At 52.4% G+C, this 22,826-nt stretch overlaps 1 long non-coding RNA gene across 5 annotated transcripts in view; it reads left to right on the top strand.

Moving 5' to 3' along the window:
• Positions 1-22,826, top strand: part of LOC132209237 (uncharacterized) — a 77,011-nt gene that overhangs the window by 5,370 nt on the left and 48,815 nt on the right. The window lies entirely within an intron of this gene.

Here is a 22,826-nt window from a genome sequence, read left to right as displayed (position 1 = left end):
ATTCTTCTTTGCTCCAATGAAAAAAGTCCTCGCCCCCTCAACCCTTCCTCATAAGACCTGCCGTCCATTCCATGCAGCATCCTGCTAAATCTCCTCTGCACCCTCTCTAAAGCTTCCACATCCTCCCTGTAATGAAGCGACCAGAACTGAAGGCAATATTCCAAGCGCTGCTCCATCCCCATGAACGAATGCTGGATTCCAAATCTCTTTCCTCTTGATGCTTTAAATTCATTGCTGTCTTTCGTGTAATTTCATACTTGAATTCACCGGATCAACTTGCCCCTGCATTTCTGAGACGCTCACAGGGACCGGCCCCCGCAGCCCTCTCCCACTCACGGCGATTTGCCTCCGCAGCCCTCTCCCGCTGGCGGCGACCGGCCCCCGCAGCCCTGTCCCGCTCACTGCGATTTGCCCCCTGCAGCCCTGTCCTGCTCACGGGGACGGGCCCCCTGCAGCCCTATCCCGCTCAGGGGGACCGGCCCCCGCAGTACAGTCCTGCTCACGGGGACCTGCCCCCGCAGCACTGGCCCGCTCACGGCGATTTGCCCCCGCAGTCCTGACCCGCTCACGGCGATTTGCCCCCGCAGTCCTGACCCGCCCCCGCAGCCCTGTCCCCCTCAGAGGGACGGCCCCCCGCGGCCCTGTCCCGCCCACGGGCCCCGGCCCCCCGCAGCCCTGTCCCGCCCACGGGCCCCGGCCCCCCGCAGCCCTGTCCCGCCCACGGGCCCCGGCCCCCCGGTCGGCATGGAGGAGTTGGACTGAAGGGTCTGTTTCACTGCTGTACAACTCTACGACTCTGCCTCTTTCTCTCTCTCTCCCATTTTCTCCAAACCCACCCCCTGCCCCACACACACAATCTCTGTCTCTCCATCTCTCTGTGTGTGCCTCACTCTATGTCTCTGTATCTCTCTCTCTGTCGTCTTGTCTCTGCCACTTCGCTGTGCACTTCTCTGTCTCTTTGGTCTGTGTGTGTGTGCGCCCCTCTGTCTCTCCTCTTGTCTCTGCCTCCCTCTGTGTGTGCTTCTGCCGTTCTCTCTCCCCTGTCTCTCCGTCTCTCCCTGTGACCTCTCTCTGCCCCCTCTCCCCCGCCCCCCTATCTTTCCCTGTGTCTCTCTTCCTCTCTGTCCGAGCCTCTCCACTCGCTCAGCAGGCAGCGTTCTGGGTTTCGTTCGAACAAAGTTTAAAAATCTCTGTTTAAACCCAACCCATCCACAATCAGACTGCATTTCTAATCCCCTCTCTCTCTCACACACACTCTGTCTCTTTCTCCCTCGCAGTCAATCCCCTTCCTCTCCTGTTCCTACTCACGCCTTTTTCCCCCTCTCCCTCGGCGACGAGTCCGCTGTCTGGATCCCTTTTCCCGGGAGGGGCTGAGGACCCAGGGTTTCGGCAGCGGGGATCATCGCACCACGCTCCTGGACCCCTACAACCCCCTGTTCTCCAGCGGCCTCCAGCATGACCACCGGGCTAGGAGCAGGCATCCGGGCTGCTGGAGCGCTCGCTGCTCATTGGCTCGGCCCTGCGCCGCCTTTGCCAGGACCGGGGATCTGAGGTGGGAGAAGGCCTCTTTGCCCGGCTCCTGGGCACAGCTACCTGCCTGAACAGCTGCCTGGCACCGAGCCTGCGCTCCCCGAGTACCTGGCCGCGTTACGCGACGCCTTCCGTGGCTGAGCAGCCGACAACAATCTCCGACTGCAAGGTCACAGCGGGGTTTGGGGTGAAGGGAGGACTGGGGACATGAGCACGATCCCTGTTTCACACCCTGCGCCGCTCCTATCACAAAGCGAGGGGTTGGGAATGTATGTTTTGGGGGTGAGAATACCCCTCCCCGGGTGAGGGGAAGGCTGGGGACATTGGGAGGGTGTCTATTATACAGCCCTGCGCGGGTTTCCATAGCAGAACTGCCTACAGCTCTCCGACTACAAGGTAAAGGGAAGGAGCGGGATGGGATGGGGTAGGCGTTGGAGGAGAGCCGTCCTGGAAGCGAGGGGACATGGGGAGAGTCACTATCGTACAGCCCTGTGACTGAGTGGCCTACAGCTACTGCAAAAGGGTCGTGGTGGGGGTTGGGTTCGGAGAGGGGTGTTGTCGGGAGGTTTGGGGTCATGGGCAGCGCTGCTTTCTGCAGCCGAACAGCCACTGCCACAAGATGAGATGGGAGGAGGTTGAGGAGTGAAGGGATGCCCCCTTCCCCCGCGGCTGTGGGAAGTGGGCTCTTTATCGCACCGCCCTCCGTAGCCGAATAGCACTCCGACGACCAGGTGAGAAGGCAAGAGGGGCTCCCGGGGATGAGGGAAGAACACAACCACTGTCAGTATAAGGTTAGGGGGTGAACATATCCCTTCCTGGGGCTGAGGGGAGCTCTTGATGCCCTGCGCCAAGCGAACAGCCGAGATCGACCCGCAGCTCTCCGACTACAAGGGGACCCTGTCCCAGAGGCTGGAGCATTTCTAGCCGGAGCTCGGAGAGAAAGGGTCATCGCACCCAAAATGCTACCTCGGTACTTTTTCTTCACAGATGCTGAGCATTTCCAGTAACTTGTGTTTGCATTTCTACCCGGAGGTGGGTTTGTGGAGAGTCACCATGGGACGCGAATGGGTGTGGGGTTGGGTGAGGCAGTGACAGAGACTGTCGAGAGAGAGGGAGAGAGGCAACTCCTGTGTCACGGTTTGGAAAATCTCTGGCAGTTCTTAATTTCCCTCTCAGCCGAAGGCGCTGTGTGCTTTGGTTTCTTTTCCTCTTGTACTCTCTCCCCCTGTTCATAAAGCCAGAGTGAGAGAGAGTGAATTTGTGGTGGGAGAGAGAAAAGGGACAGAAAGATGGAAATAAAGGAGCATGACAAGGGAGTGAAATTAGGGCCAGCAGAGGTGAGAGAGGGGGTGAGAATCAGAGGGAGGGAGGAAGAGCAAGAAAACACAAACGAAGGAGAATGGGAGGTAACGAGGTGTTCGTGAGCATGAACACAGCAGGACATGCAGCATCAGAGGCCAGGGAAGCTGATGTCAGGATGTCTGCTGTGTTCAACTCCTCCCCCCCCACTCCCCGCTCCTCCTCCTCCTTCCCCACCGTCCTCCTTCTCCTTCCCCTTCCCCACCGTCCTCCTTCTCCTTCCCCTTCCCGACCGTCGTCCTTCTCCTTCCCCTTCCCCACCGTCCTACTTCTCCTTCTTCCCCCGTCGTCCTCCTCCTTCCCCCCCCGCCACCGTCGTCCTCCTCCTTCCCCCCCCACCACCGTCGTCCTCCTCCTTCCCCCCCCCCCCCACCACCGTCGTCCTCCTCCTTCCCCCCCCCCCACCGTCGTCCTCCTCCTTCCCCCCCCCCCACCGTCGTCCTCCTCCTTCCCCCCCCCCCACCGTCGTCCTCCTCCTTCCCCCCCCCCCACCGTCGTCCTCCTCCTTCCCCCCCCCCCACCGTCGTCCTCCTCCTTCCCCCCCCCCCACCGTCGTCCTCCTCCTTCCCCCCCCCCCACCGTCGTCCTCCTCCTTCCCCCCCCCCCACCGTCGTCCTCCTCCTTCCCCCCCCCCCACCGTCGTCCTCCTCCTTCCCCCCCCCCCACCGTCGTCCTCCTCCTTCCCCCCCCACCACCGTCGTCCTCCTCCTTCCCCCCCCACCACCGTCGTCCTCCTCCTTCCCCCCCCCACCACCGTCGTCCTCCTCCTTCCCCCCCCACCACCGTCGTCCTCCTCCTTCCCCCCCCACCACCGTCGTCCTCCTCCTTCCCCCCCCACCACCGTCGTCCTCCTCCTTCCCCCCCCACCACCGTCGTCCTCCTCCTTCCCCCCCCACCACCGTCGTCCTCCTCCTTCCCCCCCCACCACCGTCGTCCTCCTCCTTCCCCCCCCACCACCGTCGTCCTCCTCCTTCCCCCCCCACCACCGTCGTCCTCCTCCTTCCCCCCCCACCACCGTCGTCCTCCTCCTTCCCCCCCCACCACCGTCGTCCTCCTCCTTCCCCCCCCACCACCGTCGTCCTCCTCCTTCCCCCCCCACCACCGTCGTCCTCCTCCTTCCCCCCCCACCACCGTCGTCCTCCTCCTTCCCCCCCCACCACCGTCGTCCTCCTCCTTCCCCCCCCACCACCGTCGTCCTCCTCCTTCCCCCCCCACCACCGTCGTCCTCCTCCTTCCCCCCCCACCACCGTCGTCCTCCTCCTTCCCCCCCCACCACCGTCGTCCTCCTCCTTCCCCCCCCACCACCGTCGTCCTCCTCCTTCCCCCCCACCACCGTCGTCCTCCTCCTTCCCCCCCCACCACCGTCGTCCTCCTCCTTCCCCCCCCACCACCGTCGTCCTCCTCCTTCCCCCCCCACCACCGTCGTCCTCCTCCTTCCCCCCCCACCACCGTCGTCCTCCTCCTTCCCCCCCCACCACCGTCGTCCTCCTCCTTCCCCCCCCACCACCGTCGTCCTCCTCCTTCCCCCCCCACCACCGTCGTCCTCCTCCTTCCCCCCCCACCACCGTCGTCCTCCTCCTTCCCCCCCCACCACCGTCGTCCTCCTCCTTCCCCCCCCACCACCGTCGTCCTCCTCCTTCCCCCCCCACCACCGTCGTCCTCCTCCTTCCCCCCCCACCACCGTCGTCCTCCTCCTTCCCCCCCCACCACCGTCGTCCTCCTCCTTCCCCCCCCACCACCGTCGTCCTCCTCCTTCCCCCCCCACCACCGTCGTCCTCCTCCTTCCCCCCCCACCACCGTCGTCCTCCTCCTTCCCCCCCCACCACCGTCGTCCTCCTCCTTCCCCCCCCACCACCGTCGTCCTCCTCCTTCCCCCCCCACCACCGTCGTCCTCCTCCTTCCCCCCCCACCACCGTCGTCCTCCTCCTTCCCCCCCCACCACCGTCGTCCTCCTCCTTCCCCCCCCACCACCGTCGTCCTCCTCCTTCCCCCCCCACCACCGTCGTCCTCCTCCTTCCCCCCCCACCACCGTCGTCCTCCTCCTTCCCCCCCCACCACCGTCGTCCTCCTCCTTCCCCCCCCACCACCGTCGTCCTCCTCCTTCCCCCCCCACCACCGTCGTCCTCCTCCTTCCCCCCCCACCACCGTCGTCCTCCTCCTTCCCCCCCCCACCACCGTCGTCCTCCTCCTTCCCCCCCCACCACCGTCGTCCTCCTCCTTCCCCCCCCACCACCGTCGTCCTCCTCCTTCCCCCCCCACCACCGTCGTCCTCCTCCTTCCCCCCCCACCACCGTCGTCCTCCTCCTTCCCCCCCCACCACCGTCGTCCTCCTCCTTCCCCCCCCACCACCGTCGTCCTCCTCCTTCCCCCCCCACCACCGTCGTCCTCCTCCTTCCCCCCCCACCACCGTCGTCCTCCTCCTTCCCCCCCCACCACCGTCGTCCTCCTCCTTCCCCCCCCACCACCGTCGTCCTCCTCCTTCCCCCCCCACCACCGTCGTCCTCCTCCTTCCCCCCCCACCACCGTCGTCCTCCTCCTTCCCCCCCCACCACCGTCGTCCTCCTCCTTCCCCCCCCACCACCGTCGTCCTCCTCCTTCCCCCCCCACCACCGTCGTCCTCCTCCTTCCCCCCCCACCACCGTCGTCCTCCTCCTTCCCCCCCCACCACCGTCGTCCTCCTCCTTCCCCCCCACCACCGTCGTCCTCCTCCTTCCCCCCCCACCACCGTCGTCCTCCTCCTTCCCCCCCCACCACCGTCGTCCTCCTCCTTCCCCCCCCACCACCGTCGTCCTCCTCCTTCCCCCCCCACCACCGTCGTCCTCCTCCTTCCCCCCCCACCACCGTCGTCCTCCTCCTTCCCCCCCACCACCGTCGTCCTCCTCCTTCCCCCCCCACCACCGTCGTCCTCCTCCTTCCCCCCCCACCACCGTCGTCTCCTCCTTCCCCCCCCACCACCGTCGTCCTCCTCCTTCCCCCCCCACCACCGTCGTCCTCCTCCTTCCCCCCCCACCACCGTCGTCCTCCTCCTTCCCCCCCCACCACCGTCGTCCTCCTCCTCCTTCCCCCCCCACCACCGTCGTCCTCCTCCTTCCCCCCCCCACCACCGTCGTCCTCCTCCTTCCCCCCCCCACCACCGTCGTCCTCCTCCTTCCCCCCCCCACCACCGTCGTCCTCCTCCTTCCCCCCCCCACCACCGTCGTCGTCCCTCCTTCCCCCCCCACCACCGTCGTCGTCCTCCTTCCCCCCCCCACCACCGTCGTCCTCCTCCTTCCCCCCCCCACCACCGTCGTCCTCTCCTCCTTCCCCCCCCACCACCGTCGTCCTCCTCCTTCCTTCCCCCCCCACCACCGTCGTCCTCCTCCTTCCTCCCCCCCCCACCACCGTCGTCCTCCTCCTTCCTCCCCCCCCCACCACCGTCGTCCTCCTCCTTCCTCCCCCCCCCACCCACCGTCGTCCTCCTCCTTCCTCCCCCCCCCACCACCGTCGTCCTCCTCCTTCCTCCCCCCCCCCACCACCGTCGTCCTCCTCCTTCCTCCCCCCCCACCACCGTCGTCCTCCTCCTCCTCCCCCCCCCACCACCGTCGTCCTCCTCCTTCCTCCCCCCCCCACCACCGTCGTCCTCCTCCTTCCTCCCCCCCCCCACCACCGTCGTCCTCCTCCTTCCTCCCCCCCCCACCACCGTCGTCCTCCTCCTTCCTCCCCCCCCCACCACCGTCGTCCTCCTCCTTCCTCCCCCCCCCCCACCACCGTCGTCCTCCTCCTTCCTCCCCCCCCCACCACCGTCGTCCTCCTCCTTCCTCCCCCCCCCACCACCGTCGTCCTCCTCCTTCCTCCCCCCCCACCACCGTCGTCTCCTCCTTCCTTCCCCCCCCCCACCACCGTCGTCCTCCTCCTTCCTCCCCCCCCCCACCACCGTCGTCTCCTCCTTCCTTCCTCCCCCCCCCCCCCCCCCCCCGGTCCTCCTCCTCCTCCTCCCCCCCCCCCCCCCCCCCCCGCCCGGCCGCCGCCCTCCTTCTCTCTCCTCCCCCGTCCTCCTCCTCCTTCCCCACCCCCGTCCTCCTTCTCCTTCCCCCACCCCCCCCCACCCCGTCCTCCTGCTCCTTGCCCCGTCCATTCATCCATCCATTCCTCCCTCCCTCCCTCCAGCGATCCATTCCTCCTTCCCTCCAGTCAGTCAAAACAACAAAGCAAATTACAGCACACGAACAGGCCCTTTTGCCCTCCAAGCCTGCGCCGATCAAGATCCTCTGTCTAACCTCTCACCTGTTTGCTCACGTTCTGTGTCCATTTGCTCCCTGCCCGTCCGTGTACCTGTCCAAATATATCTTAAAAGATGCTAATGTGTCTGCGTCGCTCACCTCCACTGGCAATGCGTTCCAGGTGCCCACCAACCTCTCTGTAAAGAACTTTCCATGCATATCTCCCCTAAATTTTCCTCCTCTCACTTTAAACTCATGACCCCTAGTAATTGAGTCCTCCGCTCTGGGTGGCAAAAGCTTTTTGCTCTTCACCCTGTCTATACCCTCATGATTTTGTCGACCTCAATCAGGTCCCCCCCAATCTCCATCTTTCTCATGAAAATAATCCTAATCTACTCAACCTCTCTTTGTAGCTAGCACCCTCCTTACCAGGCAACATCCTGGTGAACCTCCTCTGTACCCTGTCCAAAGCGTTCACGTCCTTTTGGTAATGGACACAGTACTGTAAATGTGGCCGAACCAAAGTCCGATACAACTGCAACATGACCTGCCAACTCTTGTACTCAATACCCCGTCCAATGCCATATGCCGCCTTGACCACCCTATTGACCTGTATTGTCACCTTCAGGGAACAATGGACCTGAACGCCCAGATCTCTCTGTTCATCAATTTTCCCCATTTACTGTATAGTTTGTCCTTGAATGTGATCTTCCAAAATGCATCACCTCGCGTTTGCCTGGATTGAACTCCATCTGCCATTTATCTTCCCAACTCTCCAGTCTATCTATGTTCTGCTGTAACCTCTGATCGTCCTCTTCACTATCGGCTTCTCCATTCCTCCCTTATAAGGTGATGAGTCAAGACTTAGGAGGCATAGAATGGGTTAGCAAAATGCAGGGGATGGGGACAATTGAATTGTGGAGCTGGTTTAAGGAACAGATATTGCGTGTTCTTGATAGGCACGTCCCTGTCAGGCAGGGAGGAAGCGATAAGCTAAGGGAACTGTGGTTAACTAAAAAAAACTTGTATCTCTAGTTAAGCAGAAGAGGGAGGCTGATGTGATGATGAGACCAGATGGTTCAGATGAGGTGATGGAGAGCTACAGATTAGCTGGGAAGGATTTAAAGAGAAAGTTAAGAAGAGCAAGGAGGGTACATGAGCAGACATTGGCAGGTAAATAAAGGAGAACCCGAAAGCTTTCGATAGGTATGTGAGGAATAAGAGGATGTCTGGGGTAGGCATAGGGCCAGTCCAAGACAGAAGTGGGAAGTTGTGTGTGGACGCTGTGGAGATTGGAGAGGTGCTAAATGAATATTTCTCATCTGTTTTCACTGAGGGACAGGAGAATATTGTAGAGGAGGTGACTGAGTTAGAGGCTACTAGAATTGAAAGGGTTGAGGTTAGTAAGGAGGAAGTGTTATCAATTCGACAAGGTGTGAAGGTAGATAAAACGCCTGGGCCTGATGGGATTTTTCCGAGGATTGCCTGGGAAGCGAGGGAGGAGGTGGTGGAGCCTTTGGCCTTGATCTTGGAGTCCTCATTGTCTACAGGTTTAGTACCAGAGGAGTGGAGGATTGCAAATGTTGTGCCCTTGTTCAAGAGGGGTAGTAGGAATGACCCAGGCAATTATAGACCTGTGAGCCTTGGGTGTGTTGGAGGAAAAATTTTGGCAAGGATTATAAGAGATAGGATTTATAATCATCTAGCAAGTAACAATGTGATTGGAGATAGTCAACATGGATACGTCAAGGGCAGGTCGTGTCTCAGAAACTTCATTGAATTTTTTGAGAAGGTGACCAAACATGTGGATGACGGTCGGGCAGTTGGCGTGGTATACATGGACTTCAGTAAAGCCTTTGATAAGTTTCCCCGTGGTAGGCTATTGGAGAAAATACAGAGGCACAGGATTGAGGGAGATTTAGCCATTTGGATTAGAAACTGGCTTTCGGTAAGAAGGCAACGAGTGCTGGTTGATGGAGAATATTCAGCCTGGAGTCTGATTACTAGTGGTGTGTCTCAAGGATTTGTTAGAACATAGAACATAGAACAGTACAGCACAGAACAGGCCCTTCAGCCCACAATGTTGTGCCGACCATTGATCCTCATGGATGCACCCTCAAATTTCTGTGACCATATGCATGTCCAGCAGTCTCTTAAATGACCCCAATGACCTTGCTTCCACAACTGCTGCTGGCAACGCATTCCATGCTCTCACAACTCTCTGCGTAAAGAACCTGCCTCTGACATCCCCTCTATACTTTCCACCAACCAGCTTAAAACTATGACCCCTCGTGCTAGCCATTTCTGCCCTGGGAAATAGTCTCTGGCTATCGACTCTATCTATGCCTCTCATTATCTTGTATACCTCAATTAGGTCACCTCTCCTCCTCCTTTTCTCCAATGAAAAGAGACCGAGCTCAGTCAACCTCTCTTCATAAGATAAGCCCTCCAGTCCAGGCAGCATCCTGGTAAACCTCCTCTGAACCCTCTCCAAAGCATCCACATCTTTCCTATAATAGGGCGCCCAGAACTGGACGCAGTATTCCAAGTGCGGTCTAACCAAAGTTTTATAGAGCTGCAACAAGATCTCACGACTCTTAAACTCAATCCCCCTGTTAATGAAAGCCAAAACACCATATGCTTTCTTAACAACCCTGTCCACTTGGGTGGCCATTTTAAGGGATCTATGTATCTGCACACCAAGATCCCTCTGTTCCTCCACGCTGCCAAGAATCCTATCCTTAATCCTGTACTCAGCTTTCAAATTCGACCTTCCAAAATGCATCACCTCGCATTTATCCAGGTTGAACTCCATCTGCCACCTCTCAGCCCATCTCTGCATCCTGTCAATGTCCCGCTGCAGCCTACAACAGCCCTCTACACTGTCAACGACACCTCCGACCTTTGTGTCGTCTGCAAACTTGCTGACCCATCCTTCAATTCCCTCGTCCAAGTCATTAATAAAAATTACAAACAGTGTTGTGAGACCACTGCTGTTTGTCATTTGTGTAAATGACTTGGACGCAGGCATTGGTGGATGGGTTAGTAAGTTTGCATATGACACTAAAGTTGGTGGAGTGGTGGACATTGTGGAAGAATGTTGCATGTTGTAGGGAGAATTGGATAAACTGCAGAATTGTCCCTAAAGTTGGCAAATGGAGATTAATACGGATAAATGTGAGGTGATTCACTTTGGGAGGACTAATAGGAAGGCAGAACACCGAGTCAAGGGAAAGATTCTTGACAGTGTAGGTGAGCAGAGGGATCTTGGTGTCCATGTGCATAGATTCCTGAAAATTGCTACCCAGGTAGATGGTGCTGTTCAGGAGTCTGATGGTGTGTTAGGTTGCAACGGTAGAAGGATTGAGTTCCGGAGACGTGATGTCATGCTGCAACTTACAAACACTAGTGCGGCCTCGGAATCGTTGGAACAGGTGCAGAGGAGGTTTACCAGGATGTTGCCTGGTCTGGAGCGAAGGTCTTGTGAAGAAAGGCTGAGGATCTTGGGTCTGTTCTCATTGGAGAGAAGGAGGCGAAGAGGGAGTTTAATAGAGATAATATAAGATGATCAGTGGTTTAGATAGGGTGGACAGTGAGAGTCTTCTTCCGAGGATGATGACTTCAGCTTGTACAAGGGGGTGCAGCTACACATTGAGGGGTGATGGTTTTAAGACAGATGTCAGAGGCAGGTTCTTTACTAAGAGAGTGTTAAGGGCGTGGAATGCTCTGCCTGCCAATGTTGTTAACTCAGCCACATGAGGGGCATTTAAACAGCCCTTGGATAAGCATATGGTTGACGATGGGGTAGTGCAGGGGAATGGGCTTAGATTAGTTCACAGCTCGGCGCAACGTGGAGGGCCGAAGGGCCTGTTCTGCGCTGTGTTGTTATATGTTCTATTACAGTTCACAGATTACTCTACCACACATTTTAGTGTTAAGTGTGAAGAGGATAATGAACGTCTGCAGAAGGACACAGAAAGTGTAAGTGAATGGACAAGGGTCTAGCAGATGGAGTGCAATGATGGAAAATGTGAGGCTATCCATTTTGGTGGCAATTCGGGCAAAATGGAGTATTACTTAAATGGTGAAAAATTGTAGCATGCTGCTATGCAGAGGGAGCTGGGCAGCTTTGTGTATGAAGCACAAAACGTTTGCAGACGCAGCTGGTAATTGAGGCAACAAATGGAATAGTGTCCTTTATTGCTCGAGTGATGCAGTTTAAAAATCGGGAGGGGATGCTCCAGTTGTATAGGGTGCTGGTGAGGCTTGATGTAGAGGAGTTTGTACCGTTTTAGTCTCCTCACTGGAGAAAGGATGTACTGGCACTGGAGGGGGTGCAAAGGAGCTTCACAAGATTGATTCTAGAATTGAAAATGTTGCTGTATGGGGAGAGTTTGAGGAGACTACGATTGCACTCACTGAAACTTCGAAGAATGAGGGATGTTCTAAGAGCAACTTTTAAAATTACGAAAGAAATACACAGGAAAGGAGCACTGAAGTTGGTTCCACTGATGGGTGAAAGTACAACTCCGGGGCACAGCCTCAAAATAAGGGTGAACAGATTGAAGACTGAGTTGAGGATGAGCTTCTTCATCCAAAGGGTTGTGAATCTGTGGAATTCTCTGCCCAGTGAAACAGTTGAGGTTCCCTGGTTGAATGTTTTAAAGGCCAAGACAGATAGATCTTTGAACAGGAAAGGAATTGAGGATTTTGGTGAATGGGAGGGTAAGTGGAGCTGAGTCCGCAAAAAGATCAGTGATGACCTTATTGATTGGCGGAGCGAGCTGGAAGAGACAGATGACCTACTCCTGCTTTATTTCTTATGTCCATATGTCCTTAGATTGCCATCCTTGTCATTCCTCCTTCCCTGGAATAGGCCAGATCTGAACGCTGATCACTAGGTCTTTAAATAACTCCCACGTATCAAATGTCGACATGTAAAATAAAAGCTCCTCCCAATTAATACTGCTCTGCTCCTACCTGATACTCCTTCCCCCAATTTAGTAGCTTCCCCCAAGGTCCTGATAATTCATAGCTATCTTAAAATGTAAGAAGAGGCGATCACCTCGTTTGAAGAAGCTCCTGGTAAAGTGTTTTTCCCCATGTGGGAGTCAGCTACAGGTTTTCTTGTTCCAAGATTGGGGAGGAAATGGCCGAGTGGTATTATTACTGGACTGTTAATTCAGAGACTTAGATCACATTCTGGGGACCTGTGTTCAAATCCCAGCACAGTAGGTGGTGGAATTTGAATTGAATATAAAAGAAAATCATGAATGTAGAATCTCATGATGACCATGAATCCATTGCCAAATGTCAGAAAAACCCACCTGGTTCACTGATGTCCTTTAGAAAAGGAAACTGCCATCCTTACATGGTCTGGCCTACATGTGACTGCAGACCCACAGCCATATGATTGACTCTGAACTGACCCCTGGGCAATTGGGGATGGACAACAAACACTGCGTAGCTAGTGATGTCCTCCTCCCGTTAACAAATAAATACAATTGGATTCTACGTCTTCCGATCGAAGATCGTTTCTTGTTCTCACAGTAATTTCATCGCTGACAGTCAGTTTCCCTCCTGCCTGTCTTTTTGGAATGTCACGTCGCCCTGCACATTTACCTCCAGTGTTGATCTCCTTATAACCATGTCTTTGTAATAGCTCTCAAATCATGCCCGCCAACCTGTATGTGTGCTATTAATTTGTTGATTTTGTTCTGAATACAATGAGCATGTAAGCAAAGAGCCACTAATTTAGCTCTATAACTTTATTTCACCTCTTGACAGTATTTACAGCTGTTTTCTGTTTGTACATGCTGTCTTTTCCAATCCCACACTGAGTATTGTTATCTCAATAGTTCTTGAATGTCAGATCGTGTGTATTCCTGGGCGACTCTGCTCGTGTGGTCTATGGAGTTGTGGAGGTCACAGTTCTAGGACAGCCATTTCATAGGCCTATGCTGCAGGTTAGAAGAAAAGACAATCTCTTGCTCTGAGCTCTGCAAACCAGGGCAATGTCAAAAAGGAAACAAGGTCAAAAGAATTTCAACAAGAATCTCAAAATTAACTGCTGAATTCACATAAGCATTCCGGGGATCGCCCAACTTAGTGGCCACAACATCCCACTTTGTATTCTTCACAAACAATCCAAAGGCTGAACTATCCGTATCCCTCTTAACGGTTATGTTTTTTGAGCTAATTTCTTGTTTCTAACTTGTGTGTATTTGTGGTGCCTTCTGACTTCTTGCATTTAGCAATTGATAAACTCACTCTCTCACTAATTTAGTAAAACCTGGTTTTATAGAATCCCTGATGTGGAAACAGGCCATTCAGTTCAACAAGTCCGCAGCAACCTTGCAAAGAGCATCCCACCCAGACCCATCCCCATTCCCTACTCTATCCCTGTCAGCCTGCATTTCCCATGGCTAATATACCTAACCTACACGTATGTGGGCACTGTGGGTAATTCAGCATTCCCAATCCACCTAACCTGCACATCTCTGGACTGGTCAAAACAATGATTCAATATGAATTAGTTATAATGCAGCTGTTAACAGCAATCCTCCGTCCCTGTGTTGGAGCGAGATTTAACATTCAAGATCCAAAATGATACACTTGAACAAGGTAGTTCAAAACAGCCAGTTCTCTGATTGAGGTTGTTGACTTGCTCGCCGAGCTGGCTTGTTTTCATTGAGACGTTTCGTCACCATGATGTGTGACATCATCAGTAAAGCCTCCAGCGAAACAATGTTACTCTACTCTGTCTGGAATTTATACTGTCCGGTCTGTTACCATGAGTACTGTCATTTCGGGTTTTGATCTGTATGCTTTTGTATGTGGGGGTCCAATTGTATCTGTTTGTTGGCTGCATTATGGGTGGAGGATCACGCCTCTCATACGAAACTGGGACAAGGTAACCATAGTAGCCCAAGCCAAGCATAGACCCGCAGAGGGATTCTCGAGGCATGGTTCTCCACCCATTCTCCAATCTCACATTCTTGGTCTCTTCAGTTTGAATATGATCACTCAACCATAGCCTTTATGACAAACAACGTAGTCTTAGTTCCCATAATCTTCAAACAGGACTGTCCCGACAGATCCACTTGTTCTCATGATTTCGTCTTCTGTTGGAGGGATTCTGAAATGTCTGCCTTCTTCCTCAACTGAGTATTCCTTGCGTTTGTGGTTGACAGAGCTCTCAGCTGTGTCCAACCCATCTCCTACACTTTGGCCTCACCCCTGATGATGTGCACTGGTCCTCAAAGCCCAACCCATCAATATCCACATCTAGAAGAACATCAGCCACGATTTCCAACAAGATTCCACCACCAGGCAAATATTCCCCTCCCCTCTCTTGTCAGCCTTCCGCAGAGACCATTCCGTCAGGACACCTCAGTCCACTCTTTATCCATTCGCAACACCTCCCCATTACCTGACAGCACTTTCCATGCCACCACAGAAGGCATAATATCTGTCCATTTACTTCCTCCCGCTTCACTATCCAAGGCTTCCAGGAGAAGCAGCGATTTACCCACACTTCACTCAATCTAGTCTACTGTATTCACTGCTCACAATATGGTCTCCCTCTGCATCGGGGAGACGAAACACAGACTGACCAACCACTTGGCAGAACACCTATATTCTGTCCATAAAAATGGCCCCAGGTTTCCAATTGCCTGTCACTTGAGCACTCCATCATGATCCCTGGCCAAAATCTCTGTCTCAGGCTTGCTGCAGTGCTCCAGTGAGTGCAAGCTAGAAGGAAAAAATCTCATGTTTGCGTTGCAGAACACCTCCGCTCGGTTTGCAATAAAGAACAGCACCTCCCAGTCGCGAACCATTTTAACTCCCCCTCCCATTCCTCAGACGACCTGTCCATCGTGGGCCTCCTGCAGTGCCACAATGGTGCCACCCAAAGAGTGCAGGAACAGCAACTCATATTCCGCTTGGGAACCCTGCAGCCCAATCGTATCGATGTGAAGTTCCCAAGCTTCAAAATCTCCCCTCCCTGACTGCATCCCAAAACGAGCCCAACTCATCCCCTCCCCCAACTGCATCCCAAAACCAGCCCAGCTTGTCCCGCCTCCCTAACCTGTTCTTCCTCTCACCTATCTCCTTCTCCCACCTCAAGCCGCACTTCCATTTCCTCCTGACTAACCTCATCCCGTTTGCTTGACCTGTCCGTCCTCCCTGGACTGACCTATCCTCTCCCGACCTTCCCACCGATACTCTCCTCTCCACCTATCTTCTTTTGTCTCCATCTTCGGTCCGCTTCCCCATCTCTCTCCCTATTTATTTCGGAGCCCTCTCCCCAACACCCTCTCTGATGAACGGTCTAGGCCCGAAACGTCAGCTTTTGTGCTCCTGAGATGCTGCTTGGCCTGCTGTGTTCATCCAGCTTCACACTTTGTTATCTTGGATTCTCCAGCATCTGCAGTTCCCATTATCTCTGGATAAAGGAGAAGATAGGTGGAGAGGAGACAGACAGGTTAAAGAGGCGGTGGATGGAGCCAGTCAAGATGAGTGTACGTGGGGAGTTAGGGAGGGGATCGGTCAGTCCAGGGAGGACAAACAGGCTAAGGGGGTGGGATGAGGCTGGTAGGTTGGAGATGGGGGTAGGGCTTGAGGTGGGAGAGTGGATAGGTGGGAGGAAGTACAGGTTAGGGAGGTGAGGATGAGCTGGGCTGGTTTTGGGATGTAGGTGGGGAGGGGAAATTTTGAAGCTTGTGAAATCCACACTGATACCATTAGGCTGCAGGGTTCCCAAGCAAAATAAGTGGTACTGTTCCTGCAACCTTTGGGTGCCATCGTTGTGGCACTGCAGGAGGCCCAGGATGGACAGTCCATCTGAGGATTGGGAGGGGTAGTTAAAATGGTTGGCGACTGGGACGTGCAGTTGTTTAGTGTGAACCAAGCCTCCGCTTGGTTTCCCTGACGTAGAGGAGGACCACACAGGTAGTGGGAACTGCCGATGCTGGGGAGTCTGAGATAACAAAGTGTAGAGCTGGATGAATCAAGGGCTATGGGGAGAGTACAGGGAAGTGGAGTTGAAATGCCCATTAGCCATGATTCAGATGCCAGAGTGGACTTGATGGGCCAAATGGCCTTACTTCCACTCCTCTGTCTTATGGTCTTATGAACACAACAAGCCAAGCAGCATCATCCAGCTCTAAGATAATAAAATGTGAGGCTGGATTAACACAGCAGGCCAAGCAGCATCTCAGGCTCCTGAGATGCTGCTTGGCCTGCTGTGTTCATCCAGCCTCACATTTTATTATCTTGGAATTCTCCAGCATCTGCAGTTCCCATTATCTCTCATCATCCAGCTCTACACCTGTTATCTCAGATTCTTTTGTGTCCAATTCCTGACAAAAGATCTGGACCAAAAACGTCAGCTTTCCTACTCCTCTGATGCTGCTCAGCCTGCTGTGCTCATTCAGCTCGACACCTTGTTATCATAGAGACAGCACATGTTAGGTGTCTTTGCTACATCAAGTTTTCTGAGTGTCATAACCTATATGACAATGTGTATCAGCTCTGAACTTATTTGTATGTTGAAGCCATTCATGTAATTTGCATGTGAATAAATTTACATTTGGACTCTGGTGAAATACAAAGAAACCTAGACTTGTTTGAAAATTAAATCGACTTAATTAATTCAGTCATATAATTGGCATAAAAATATAAGAAATTAATCCTACTCAAAATCTTGGAGATGTGTTTGTTTGGCATTAGGGTATTGAAAGTGGAGATGTGGTCAATAAGTAGGAGCTTGATGTAGATGCCCTTGTTATCTGGACGTTCCAGAGATGTGTGTAAAGCCAAAGAGAGGACATCGACGATGGATCTGCTGCATCAGTAGGTGAATTGCAGTGGATCAAGGTAATGTGGGAGGGTGGAGTTGATGTGACCCATGACCAACCTCTCAAAGCACTTCATAGTGATGAAAATGGATGTAAGAGCCACTGGGCAGCAGTCATTTGAGGCTTCTGGAAAAATTTGCTGACGTTCAGTGCGGGGATCTTAAAGCTTTAGCATGAACATCAGAAAATTGGAGAAGCCTCGAGCATATGAGCACAGGTAGCTGAGGGTAGGGAGGGCGGGAATTCCAGAAATCAAAGAGGGCAAGACACAGAGAGAGAGAGAGAGAGAGAGAGACGGAGATCATAGTGAAGAAATGATTAGCCTGGTAGGCAGTGGAAAATACATGATTTTCCATGGAACATGCAGACATCTTCGAAAAACAGGACGTTGAGTTTTCAAAGTTTTGAAAATTAGTGTTATAGTTGATTTAGAGTGAATCAAATTGCTGTTCACACCATTGCCATCACCTTGCCCTTGTCAAGACAGACATGGATAAAGTTCTCAAAGCTGATAGAAAATTGAAAGCACTGGCATCCTGTGACGATGGTACGTTTCCTTCCTTTAAAAATAATGCTTGCAGCTTAATTGGCATAATAAAGAGCACAGGGGCTCTGTTTGACGCTGCCGCCTCACGGCACCAGCAACGTGGGTTCAATTCCACCCTTTGACTATCTGTGTGGAGTTTGCACATTCTTCATGTGTCCGCATGGGTTTTCTCTGGGTGCTCCAGTTTCCTCCCACAGTCAAAAGACGTGCAAGGTCGGTGGATTGGCCATGCTAAATTTCCCAAGGAGTTCAGTGATGTGTAGGTTAGGTGAGTTATGGGTGGATGGGTCTTGGTGGGATGCTTTGAGGGGCAGTGTGGTTGTGTTGGACTGACGGACCTGTTTCCACACTGTAAGGATTCTCTGATTCATGATTCTATGATTTTACTGAGCACAAAGGTACAATATTAGCCCGTCATATTTGTCTCACCTCTTGACACATTGACAAGAAAGCTTTAATTTCAGTTTCTGTGCATTTTCAATGTGTCTGCTGTCTCTAACAAGGCTTGACTGTATCTCCTTCTCGAATGCACATCTCCTGTCCCCTAACAAGTAGAGGTGTCACTTGCTTTTCATTCAGTACCATCAGTAAAACAATAGCCTCCATATTATAAGATAATAAAATGTGAGGCTGGATGAACACAGCAGGCCAAGCAGCATCTCAGGAGCACAAAAGCTGACGTTTCGGGCCTAGACCCTTCATGAAGGGTCTAGGCCCGAAACGTCAGCTTTTGTGCTCCTGAGATGCTGCTTGGCCTGCTGTGTTCATCCAGCCTCACATTTTATTATCTTGGAATTCTCCAGCATCTGCAGTTCCCATTATCTCTGATACTATTTTAGCCTCCATATTCTATCCAGCGGCTTCTATTAACACTCTCACACTGTTCTTTTTTACCTCCAGGTATTGACCACTCATCATGTTGATAATTGGGATGCCTTCTGGGGAAGGTGGGACCTGTACAAGAAGGACGGGTTGCATCTGAACTGGAAGGGGACCAATGTCCTGGGTGGAAGGTTTGCTCGAGTAGTTCGAGACGGTTTAAACTAGTATGGCAGGGGGGTGGGAACCTGAGCCGTATACCAGAGGTGAGCGTTGATGCAGGTGAGGCAGTAGCAAGAGGTAGACCAGCTAGTGGGAAGGATTTTCCTGGGAAGGAACCAAGGGATCGGTTAAAGTGTGTTTGCTTTAATGCAAGGAGTATCAGGAATAAAAGTGATGAACTTAGAGCATGGATCAGTACCTGGTGCTATGATGTTGTGGCCATAACAGAGACATGGGTTTCTCATGGGCAGGAATGGTTGCTGGATGTTCCAGGGTTTAGAACATTTAAAAAGAATAGGGAGGGGGGAAAAAGAGGAGGGGGTGTAGCACTACTAATCAGAGAGGGTATCACAGCTACAGAAGCTTCCTTTGTCGAGGAAGATCCGCCTACTGAGTCAGTATGGGTGGAAATTAGGAACAGCAAGGGAGTAGTCACCTCGTTAGGGGTTTACTACAGGCCCCCCAATAGCAGCAGGGAGATTGAAGAAAGCATAGGTCGACAGATTTTGGAAAAGTGTGGACGCAGTAGGGTTGTTGTAATGGGTGACTTTAACTTTCCTAATATTGATTGGAACCTCCTTCGAGCAGAAGATTTGAATGGAGCTGTTTTTGTAAGGTGTGTTCAGGAGGGTTTCCTAACGCAGTACGTTGACAGGCCGATGAGGGGAGAGGCCATTCTAGACTTGGTGCTCGGAAACGAGCCGGGGCAGGTATCAGATCTTGTGGTGGGGGAGCATTTTGGTGATAGTGACCATAACTGCCTCACATTTTACATAGCTATGGAGAAGGAGAGGATTAGGCAGAATGGGAGGATATTTAATTGGGGAAGAGGAAACTATGATGCGATTAGACATGAGTTAGGAAGCATGGACTGGGAGCAGTTGTTCCATGGTAAGGGAACTATAGACATGTGGAGATGGTTTAAGGAACAGTTGTTGGGAGTGATGAGTAAATATGTCCCTCTGAGACAGGCAAGAAGGGGTAAGATTAAGGAACCTTGGATGACGAGAGCGGTGGAGCTTCTAGTGAAAAGGAAGAAGGTAGCTTACATAAGGTGGAGGAAGCTAGGGTCAAGTTCAGCTAGAGAGGATTACATGCAGGCAAGGAAGGAGCTCAAAAATGGTCTGAGGAGAGCCAGGAGGGGGCACGAGAAAGGCTTGGCAGAAGGAATCCGGGAAAACACAAAGGCATTTTACACTTACGTGAGGAATAAGAGAATGGTCAAAGAAAGAGTAGGGCCGATCAGGGATAGCATAGGGAACTTGTGTGTGGAGCCTGAGGAGGTAGGGGAAGCCCTAAATGAGTTTTTTGCTTCTGTCTTTACGAAAGAAACCAACTTTGTAGTGAATGAAACCTTTGAAGAGCAGGTGTGCATGCTGGAATGGATAGAGATAGAGGAAGCTGATGTGCTGAAAATTTTGTCAAACATTAGGATTGACAAGTCGCCAGGCCCGGATCAGATTTGTCCTCGGCTGCTTTGGGAAGCGAGAAATGCAATTGCTTCGCCACTTGCGAAGATCTTTGCATCCTCGCTCTCCACTGGAGTTGTACCTGAGGACTGGAGAGAGGCAAATGTAATTCCTCTCTTCAAGAAAGGAAATAGGGAAATCCCCGGCAATTATAGACCGGTAAGTCTCACGTCTGTCGTCTGCAAGGTGTTAGAAAGGATTCTGAGGGATAAGATTTATGACCATCTGGAAGAGCATGGCTTGATCAAATACAGTCAACACGGCTTTGTGAGGGGTAGGTCATGCCTTACAAACCTTATCGAGTTTTTTGAGGATGTGACTAGAAAGGTTGATGAGGGTCGAGCTGTGGATGTGGTGTATATGGACTTCAGTAAGGCATTTGATAAGGTTCCCCATGGAAGGCTCATTCAGAAGGTCAGGAGGAATGGGATACAGGGGAACTTAGCTGCTTGGATACAGAATTGGCTGGCCAACAGAAGACAGCGAGTGGTAGTAGAAGGAAAATATTCTGCCTGGAAGTCAGTGGTGAGTGGGGTTCCACAGGGCTCTGTCCTTGGGCCTCTACTGTTTGTAATTTTTATTAATGACTTGGACGAGGGAATTGAAGGATGGGTCAGCAAGTTTGCAGACGACACAAAGGTCGGAGGTGTCGTTGACAGTGCAGAGGGCTGTTGTAGGCTGCAGCGGGACATTGACAGGATGCAGAGATGGGCTGAGAGGTGGCAGATGGAGTTCAACCTGGATAAATGCGAGGTGATGCATTTTGGAAGGTCGAATTTGAAAGCTGAGTACAGGATTAAGGATAGGATTCTTGGCAGCGTGGAGGAACAGAGGGATCTTGGTGTGCAGATACATAGATCCCTTAAAATGGCCACCCAAGTGGACAGGGTTGTTAAGAAAGCATATGGTGTTTTGGCTTTCATTAACAGGGGGATTGAGTTTAAGAGTCGTGAGATCTTGTTGCAGCTCTATAAAACTTTGGTTAGACCGCACTTGGAATACTGCGTCCAGTTCTGGGCACCCTATTATAGGAAAGATGTGGATGCTTTGGAGAGGGTTCAGAGGAGGTTTACCAGGATGCTGCCTGGACTGGAGGGCTTATCTTATGAAGAGAGGTTGACTGAGCTCGGTCTCTTTTCATTGGAGAAAAGGAGGAGGAGAGGTGACCTAATTGAGGTATACAAGATAATGAGAGGCATGGATAGAGTTGATAGCCAGAGACTATTTCCCAGGGCAGAAATGGCTAGCACGAGGGGTCATAGTTTTAAGCTGGTTGGTGGAAAGTATAGAGGGGATGTCAGAGGCAGGTTCTTTACGCAGAGAGTTGTGAGAGCATGGAATGCGTTGCCAGCAGCAGTTGTGGAAGCAAGGTCATTGGGGACATTTAAGAGACTGCTGGACATGCATATGGTCACAGAAATTTGAGGGTGCATACATGAGGATCAATGGTCGGCACAACATTGTGGGCTGAAGGGCCTGTTCTGTGCTGTACTGTTCTATGTTCTATGTTCTATCATTTCTTATTCCTCTCCTCATCTCATCTCTCTCACATACGCTCTCTCGATCTCTCCTCTCCCTATTCTCCCCCAACACTTCACTCAGGCACAAACAGAAGTTCACAGTCACACTATGTTGCACATGCATATCCTATCCCTCATGCACAAACATACTATCCACACACACTGACCACGGACAGACACACGCGGGCAGACACACACGGACAGACACACACACACAGAGTCACGTTCTCACTCATTCATACTCCATACTGTCATACAATCATGCATGGTCTTGCACACATTCCGTGGCACACTTGCATGCCCTGTTCGCACGATCTTTTGCCAATGTTCATACACTCAACTACACACAGACACACACACACAAAACTCTCCCTCACACACTTGGGGTTACAAATTCACTTGCTCTCAAGCTCACTCGCTCTCACAGACACTCTCACTGCCTCATGCATGCTGTTACACTCGCTTTTGTGCTGACTCTCGTTTACACGCTCTTGAGCACAGTCACTGGCGCACACATTCTGTCCTGCGCACACTCACACTTTCGTGCACTGTCTTTGCACTCTTGAACACAACCATATGTTCACCTCTCTCTTGCACACAGTCAATTTGATTAGAGTATTCATTGTTACATATGCCTAGGTACAGTGAAAAGTTCTGTGATGCATGCAGTATAGACAGATCATACCATACAAGGTGCATTAGTGAAATGGAACATAATGACAGCAACAGAGAAGATGCACAGAGAGCAAGATCAAAATTAGATTTAAAATTTTAAGAGTTCTATTCAGATGTCCAATAACAGTGGTGAAGAAGCTTTTCTGGGATCTGTTCACACATGAATACAAAGTTTTTGACACCTTCCCTTCAGAAAAGGGTAGAAGAGAGTGTAATTGGCGGGTGAGAAAGACCTTTGATTATTTCAGTTGCTTTCCCGAGGCAGCAGGAAGTATAGGTGGAATGAATGAGTGGAAGGCTGATTTGCATGATGCACTGTGCTGTGTTCATGACTGTGGAGTCTGTTGTTTTCTTAGGAAGAACAGTTGCCAAACCATGCTATGATATGCATCCAGATAGGATGCTTTCTCTGGTACATCAATGAAAGTTGCCCTTTATATTTGAATTGCCTTAGCCTCCTGGGAAGTAGAGACATTGGTGTGCTTTTTTGCCCATTGCGACGATCTGGGTAGACCAGATTTTTCACAGTCATTGATGTGACTCCATTATGGCGTGTTAACCAGATCAACAATGTCATTAAAAATATCCTGAAGGAGGAGGACTGTAAGACGCAGCTCGATGTA

Source organism: Stegostoma tigrinum, unplaced genomic scaffold (genome assembly GCF_030684315.1).
Source record: "Stegostoma tigrinum isolate sSteTig4 unplaced genomic scaffold, sSteTig4.hap1 scaffold_73, whole genome shotgun sequence".
Lineage (NCBI taxonomy): Eukaryota > Metazoa > Chordata > Chondrichthyes > Orectolobiformes > Stegostomatidae > Stegostoma > Stegostoma tigrinum.
The sequence above is the reverse complement of the archived record's forward strand: the minus strand, read 5'-3'. Positions and strand labels throughout refer to the sequence as shown.